Here is an 8,945-nt window from a genome sequence, read left to right on the forward strand (position 1 = left end):
CTGCATACTAAACTTCTCTTGGCTATAGTGTTAAAGCCAGGCCAAAGAAATGCTCTGGCAGCACATCATTGTCTTAGTGTAATCAGGCACTTAGCAACCCTGACATCAGATGCAGGCATTCTTTGTTTGGAAACAGCAGTGGATTCTACAATGAACTAGTTGATTGCTAATTTAGTGAATTAATACTGAGAGACAGGGGTCCCCCATACTATACCTGAATCTAAATGTCCTCCTACTAGCAAGATAATCTGCTGTTTAAATGTTATTTCCTCTTACTTTATAGATCTTTGTGCATGCCTTTTTTGGTGGGGAAAAGGGAATATGCTTTTTGATACTGACCTGGCCCAATAACATTGATATAAAGATCTTCAGGTGCATTTAATTAGTAAAAGAGTAAGATCTTGAGAAGCTTGCAAAAGTCATTACACTTACTAAAGAACACATAGAGGGAATTCAGATAAACACTTAAGCTATTTATCTTTTGCTTTTTTTTAATCCATGGAAAATTTTCCCACCATTGTTCATCTTTTTCCTCCCAACCTTCATCTCTCTTTCCCAATTTCACCTAATATTTGATCCTGAGATAAAAGCATTGTTAAAAAAATAATATTACCCTAATCCTGACATCTATTATTTTTATTTAGGTAGTTAGAGTTTACACTATTTTTCTGGTCAGTGAAGACTGATAATTTGACTTAAATCTCTCCATAAAGAGATGGGATTTATGAGACATTAAATACGTAACTATTATCATTTTTAAGCAGGTTATAATATTTGTATGATTATGGATAAACACAAATGTTAACAAAAACAAATTTCCCCCTTTTGGGCAAGAATATAACAAATGTAATTCTAAGTAAACAGTGAGAACAAAAGTAACACATAAAAAGACCAACAAAGTATTATTATAGTAACACATGAATTGTAAAAGAAATTAAGTTAATATCTGTTATTAAACAAGAGACTAAAACAAAAATATTTTTGAGAGTGTGAAAAGAGTGGGAAAGGATAGCAGAAGGAAATATTAACTGAATATATGAGTCTGGCCATTCAGATGATGTGAGTTTGGGAGGACTAGATTAGAAAGAATGCCTAAGAAAGAAGAATTAGAAGAATGCCTAAGAAATGTTAAGAAAGAAAGCATTCCATAGAAGAGCATCTCTTAACGACTTGAGAGTATCATTCATATTTAACAGAAATAAAACATAAAAATTCAATTAAACTCAAGTATGTGGAAACAGGTCACATAAGATATAACCTTCCATAGGAGGAATATAAGATGCAAAGTAATTTTTTTCTTCTTGCAAAATTTGCTTTGCTTCCTTACTAATTTCAGCAATTGGATGGCACAATGACGAACACTGATTTCATTATAATAAGAATTATGAACATTTGTGGATATCTATAGGTTCTCTAATATATTATATAATCAAAATTAACCTAGAATAACAAAGTTCTACTTATTTATTTGTCTCACAGCAGAAAGGTGACTGAAAGAGGCAATGAGTATCTAGAAATTCAGAGCACTATTTTAGACTCCTAAACTACTCATTGTTCTGACTTCCCCAGAGACATCCCTAGTCTGTCAGTGACTCTACCTCTAAAGCCCGTGATTTAGACTTCTCTTCCAGAACCTCCATTTGAAAAAAATACTTAGGCCTACCATATTCATTCCAAACCTGGTTTAATCCCTGATTCACTAGAATTCAACCTGAATGCTCAATCATGATCCCTGTAAAAGCACACACATGCACACACAACCTAAGTTGTGTGACTATGAAGAAAAAAATATTTAACTTCTCTCAGGCTAGGTTTCTTCAACTGTAAATATAAGAATGATGATGCAATGATACTTGTTATACCAACTTCCCTTTTCCCCCTCAATGGTTCTTTTGAAGATAAAATGATATATTGTAGATTGTTAGATTCTTGAGGCTATGGATTGCTTGTTTTTAGTCTTTGTAGTACTAAAACCTAGAATAATTTCTAGCACAGAGTGTGGGCTTAAAAATTGTCTATTGAATTGAAGTGCTTTGTAAACTGTAAAGCTTTGTATAGTTTCAAGTTGTTACTTCATTATATAAAAAATAGATAGTCTCTTTTAGTTGAAGTTGATATGGAGAAAAAAAGGGCATCTTAACTTTTACATTTTGTTATTTTTAATTGTACATAGGTACCAGGTTTTTTTTTTTTTTTTTTGGTAATTCCTTTCCTTTTTATGTCGTTCTGAGTATGTGTAAATCCTAATCTGGAGATGTTACATAATGTCATGATGTCTGAAAAATTATAACTGATGGCATTGAGAACAGCTCAGTTTTAGTTTTATAGCACTAGAATGTCAGAAAGACAGTTTAGGAAGCAAAAAAAAGTGACAATCTGTAATGGCACAGTTGATAAATCTACTGTATGAAATCAGTGGTTCTATTTTATGCTCTCTCTCTTTTTCAAAAATGAAGCTATTGGGGCAGCTAGGTGGCACAGTAGATAGAGCACTGGCCCTGAGTTCAAATCTGGCCTCAGACTAAGTACTTGACACTTACTAGCTGTGTGAGACCCTGGGCAAGTCACTTAATCCCAATTGCCCAAAAAAAAAAAAAAAGGAACTATTTGTTAAAAAAAAAAAAAGACAGAGTGGAAGGGACACAGAATATTCATGATATTTATTGTTTTGAATAAGAAAAAATAGTAGAATAAATATATCAAATGAAAAGTAGAAAGACTATTTTTCTGATCTAAGTGGTGGTAGTGAGCAGATAAGCAGTATTATATTATTTATATCCAAACATTGAATCTACTATTTTATAACAGTTTGGCAAAACAGTGTGGCTTAGAAGAAAACTCAAAGTATTTGAGGCAGATCTATGCTTTAATTATAATTTAGATATGTGTTAACTATGATGATGAATAAATAGGGATAATGTAGTGGTAAGGCTATCAGCTATCACTGAATATTACTAGGTATTTGACTTTGAACAACTTACTAAACCTCTACATGGGCCTCTAATGCCTTATCTATGAAATGCATGGTATGGACTCTCTGGCCTCTGTGGTCTCTTCCAAGTATAAATCTATTACCATGTTTGCATTAGTTTCATGAGGGGTTTATTGGGAGTTAAATAATCTGTGTGTATTAGGGTGTTATATAAATGTGACTTATCATCATCAAAGGCTGTAAGTCTTGTACATTATTGTAAAGAATCATGCAATAAAAACTAAAAGTGAGTTATTATACATTATTATATAGTTTTAAATAATGCATTAATAGTCTATTTCCACATAGCTACTATTGGCATATGATATATTGCTACATTTTCTCAAACTATTTTAAATATATATTTTATTGATTCTTTTTGTCTTTCCATTATAGACATTTCCTTCTCTCAAATGGAATCTTGCCTATACTAGAAAAAACAATTTATAAAAAATACTTAATACCTGATATGATACATAAGAGTATGTACAATATTATATTTTATTAGCCTTCAATATCTTTTTTTTTTCCATGACAGGTGGGGTATGTCTTGTGATCTTTTCCCTATGACTTTTAATGGGTTTTCTAGTACTCATAATTCAGTTTCCTTTTAGTGGTCTTTTTATTTGCATTGTTGCAATAATTGCATATATTCTAATCTTTGATCTTATTTCTGTGTGTATTGGTTCATATGAATCTTCCCAAGTTTTTCTTAATTTTTTGGTATTTCTCATTTCTCACAAAATAATGCTGTCACATCATAGATTTTTTTTTTGTCATTCTTTAACTGCTGGGTACTTATTTTCCTAATTCTTTGTTTCCACAAAGAGTGTGGCTATGAATATTTTGGTATACGTTCATCTTTTATTGCTGCCTTTGACTTTCAAAGTGTGTACATCCAATAATGCCATCTCTGAACCAAGGGGAATGGAGAGTTCAAGCATTTTCCTGCTTAATTCCTAAATGATATCAATAATTTTTAGACCAGTTCGCAGCTTTACACTGTATTTAACAATGCATCTATGTTTGTATCTTCGTTTAGCTCTTTTAACATGGACTGTTCCCATTGCTATTTTTCCCTACTTTTGTCAGTTTACATGAAATTATATGAAACATTACAGTAATTTTCATTTATATTTCACTTATTAATACTGACTTGGAACATATTTTATGTGGTTTGGAAATTATATATGTGTGTGTATGTGTGTGTGTATAAATAGAATACCTATATATAATATATACATATAAAATACCTATATCTATCTATCTATGTATCTATCTGTCTATCTCCAATAAAATTTTCCATATCCTAAGAAGAAGTACCCAGTTGGATACATTGAAATCTTTTGGAATTTTTCTAGTCTACAGTTTCTGGAACAATCAGTCCTGAAGAACTAGCAGAATGCATGTTCTTTTAATATAACTCCAACAGATTAGAGAACAATCATCATACAATTATTAAATGCCTACTGTGTAATAGATATTATATTAGTATTTATATAGAGATAAAAATTAAACAATATTTTATACAAATTATGTATAAAATAGCACAAGATAGTTACCTTGGGGAGGCATTAATAAGGAGGCCTTTCATGACAAATGTAGGAATGCCCCCACAATTGAGTTTTGAAGGAAATGAGAGGTGCTAAGTTACAGAGTCAAAAAGGTTGAAAAGGGAATACTTCACAGGAAAGCAGTGTTACCTGGGTAAATATATGAGTATGGAGAAAAGGCAGTATGTGTCCAAAATACAAGGCCAGTTCTCTTTTTTTAATTGATTGCATAAGGAGCAAAAATGTATAAGGGTAGAGAAGTAAAGAGGTCATTTGGAACCAGGTTGTGAAGGATTTTAAATGGTGACATTTGTATTTGATTTTAGAAGAAGCAGTCATTTTATCGAATCAGGGAATGCAATGTTACAAAAGTGAGATGAGAGCAAAATGATAACAGCTATACACACAATAGCACAGCATACCGAAGATGGAAGATAAGAAGTTACAAGCACAGCTTCAAGGAGGAAAAAGTATTGCTCAGAGAAGAAATTTTTGTTATTGTTCAGTTGTTTCAGTTGTGTTCAACTGCAAGTGACCCCATTTGGGATTTTCTTCACAACGATACTGGCTTGGTTTGCCACTTTCTTCTCCAGTTCATTTTTAAAAATGAGGAAACTGAAGCAAATAGAGTCAAGTGACTTGTCCAGGGTCACATAGCTAGCAACTGTCTGAAGATTTTAACTCAGGCCTTCCTGACTCTAGGCCCCATGCTATATTCACTGTGCCAGCTACCTGCCCAGGAGAAGAAATAAAAACAGACCAATTGTCCTTACAGATAATCATCAGGAGTGAGGTAACACACATAAATGCATTGTTAGCAAAAGCGAAGAGTTTCCTGCATAAAACACTTTGTATTTATGAGAAGAAATGATTTAGCATATTGAAAAGATGATAGGTAAGGAGAAAGGGGAAGAGAAGGGAGGTAGAAAAATATGAAGAATGAAATGAGAGGTGAAAAGGAGAAGTTCATTGCTATACAGAAATCATCTAATGCAAAGTCTTTATTAGGCAGTTAAGGAAGTCAGGGCAAAGAAAGGTCATGTGACTTGATTAGGTTCATAAAAGTAGGAATTGACAGTATTTGGAGTCTGAAGAAAACACCTCCCTCTTCTTGTAAAGTAAGGAGTTGTTGTATATATGACAAATGTTATATACTTTGATAGATAAGAATGCTATGTTAGGTATTGTAGCTTTTAGAGACTCTTTAGAGACTCTTTTTTGGTTGAGTAATATTCACTCTAACTCCCAACTAAGAAGTTAATTAAATCATATGTATTTTATACCATATTTTAATCTGTTTAACATTTAAAATTTCTATATACTTGGACAAAATGCATTTCTTCAATATTATTTGTTTTGTATTATTAGCATTGAGTCAGAAGAGGTCAAACTGACATGTCTAAGGGTTTTCCTCTTTAAGAAAAAAGTGACCAGGGAAGCCAACTGATTTTTGTTTAAAGCAATAATGCTCCTAGAGCAGCAACATTTAGAGGGACATATAGATACAATTTTATTCAAATACCACTCTGTCAGATAAGAACAGGATGAAGATCCTTGTAGACCTGACTTCTGCTTTTCAAAAGGCAGGACTCCCAAGTTTCACATAGAGTAATGTAGGCAGAGTTCCAAAGATATTAATTAAATAAACAAGTCAAGTCAACAAACATTTATTAAGTATCTACTATGTATCAAGGACTTTGCAAAGTACACTGAATACAAAGGAAGGCAAAAATCATCCCTTACATTTATAGAACTTATAGTCTAATGGGGAAAATAAAATGCAAATAACTATTTTAACAAAATATTTACAGGATGAATTCAAGTTAATATCGGGGAGAAGGCACTAAGATTAATGAAGACCAGGAAAGGCTTCATTCAGAAGGTGAGACATTAGCTGAGAATTAAAGGAAGACATGGAAGCTAGGAGGTAGGGATGAGGAGGCAGAGAGATCTAAGCACGTGAAATAACCAGTGAAAAATCCCTAAGTCAGGAGATGAAGTGTTATGTTTGAAGAACAATAAGGCAAACAAAAGTGTCACTTCATAGAAGATGACGTGGGGGCGGAGTACAATATAACAAGACTAGAAAGGTAGGAAGGAAATAGAATTATATAGGACTTTAAAAACCCAAAGAGAGGACTTTATAGTCGATTCTTGAACTAATAGGAAACTAATGGAATTTACAGAATGAAAGAAGGGGATGTCATGGTCAGACTTGTGCTTTTTCAAGATTAATAGCTGAGGCTTGATCTTCGGCGGGAACTGTGCCGAGCTGGCTCCAGCTTCTGTTGTCTTTGAGGTCCTCAGTTCCCTGACTGACTTCGGGCACCCTGTGACCAGGCCGAGGCCTGTGCAGAACAAGAAACTAGTCAATTACTCATAGTCTTTGGATTCAGACTATGATGATGATGATGATGATGATTTTGCTCCTTGGACTGCAAATTCAAACAAAAAAAAATACCAAAGGAAACAAAACGAGAAAAGCAAGAGAAACCAAAATCCAAAAATAGTCATAAAGAAGAATCTCCACTCCAAATGACAACACCTAATGAAAGGATGACCTTGGATGACAAACTCTATAAGAGAGATTTAGAAGTTGCATTAGCATTATCTGTGAAGCTATTCTATAGCAACCACTGATATGCAGAAACTTCAAGGTGTTGAAAAATGTGATACTGCTGAATCTGAGAAGATGAATATTTCTCCTTACCTCTCTAATTGCAGTGTTCATGGTGTTTACTTCAATTTAAATAAGATTACTGAGGAAGATGATTATCATGCTGGTCATAGGCCAAGAAAAGCTGCATCCAAAGCTATGATACAATAGAGGAAGTTACTTAGAGAAAATAGTAAAGGTAATGATGGTACTGACACTGAACCAGACTTTGCAAGTGAAAGCAATTCTGATTTCAATGAAAGTGAGGGGGAAGATGATAAAGATTTTACTACAAGGGGAAAAAAAAAACAAAGAAAATGAAAAGAGAAATGCTAAGGTCAAAGCCCCAGTGGAAAAGAAAGAGAAGAAAACTTCTAAGACTTCTCACAGTTTAGCTCCAGTGGTCTCTCATCCAACACCTATTGAATCAAAACCAGCACCAAAAGAAGATTGCCTGTCTTAAAAGCTTGTTAGGGAGCCATTAGAAACACCCAGCCCTTTAACTGAATCTAAGAGGCTCAGATGGGTCCCACCAGCTTCATCAGGAAGCAGTAGTAGCAACCAACTTGGAGGAATTTATGTCAAATCTTGCAGTCATCATCTCTGACTTGGCCTGTCGAGATTTGCCTCTCCATCCAGCTGCCAGTAGTACCTGAAAATAGTGGAAAAGAGATCTTTGATAAATGAATTCTTGTTTTGAAAGAATGTTCTTATTTGAAAAGGGTAATGATAACCAAAATATAATTCTTTTCAATATGATGCAGAAAATCTTAAATCCTAAAAACTTAAGTAAGGATGTTGCTAGTCTATTCATGATTCCAAAGAGAACTTGGTAAAGAACTGCCTTCTAATTCATTTCTTCCTAAAGAACACATATTTAATTTGGAATTAGGTTATGTCAGTTTTGGAAGTACTAAATGTGTGATACAATGTAGTAACATATATGCTTAGAGCCAATTATGGCTTAGTATAATTTATGTCAACATAGTTTTGTAGAGTTTATTGGCAAAGTGAAAATTACAATTACACTTCCCTATCTTCATGTAACACTTATTTTGTAGAAGCCAATTAAGCTAAATAATATGTTTTATTGTAAGGATGTTTCATTTTAATAAGCAAAATATTTTTCTAATATGTGTAACTTTAGTATTTTTAAGTAGTTGCTGAATTATGACTTCTGGCTCAAATTACAGTTGTGTATAATGTATAAATAAATTTTCACAAAAATTTATAAAGCTTCAAAAAAAAGATTAATCTCTGAGTAGAGAAATGGATGAATTTGGGAAGAGATGAGGTAGGGACACTAATATAAGGCTATTGAAATAACTCGTGAGGTCCTGGACAATGGTGTGTCAGTATATACTCTATAAGGGAGCATATAATAAAGATGTTTTAAAGGGAGAAACAGCAGACATTGGCTCTTAATTGGATAAAGCAAGTTTGAAAGAGTGAGAAATTGATAATGACAACTAGAATATAAGCCATCCTGACTGGGAGGATGGTATCCTGACTGGAAGAATGGTGGCAATAAGGAATTTCAGAAGAAGGGAAAGTTTGGTGGAAAAGATAACAAACTCTGTTTTGGATAAATGGATCTGAGGATTATTTACACAAACATCATAATTGAATGCTTGGGCATCAATATGGTCATCATCACCAAGCAAAATAGTATAGAAGGAAAAGAGAAGAGGATCCAAGACAAAATATTTGAGGACACCAATGTTTAGTATATAATGTCATAGCAAATGAAACTGAGAATGCTCAG

The 8,945-nt window shown here is 33.3% G+C and overlaps 1 pseudogene; it reads left to right on the top strand.

Moving 5' to 3' along the window:
• The first annotated feature begins 4,951 nt into the window (after positions 1 to 4,951).
• Positions 4,952 to 7,836, top strand: LOC114038428 (annotated as a pseudogene).
• Positions 7,837 to 8,945: the final 1,109 nt, after the last annotated feature.

This window comes from Vombatus ursinus, unplaced genomic scaffold (assembly GCF_900497805.2).
Source record: "Vombatus ursinus unplaced genomic scaffold, bare-nosed wombat genome assembly UNPS02011014.1, whole genome shotgun sequence".
NCBI lineage: Eukaryota > Metazoa > Chordata > Mammalia > Diprotodontia > Vombatidae > Vombatus > Vombatus ursinus.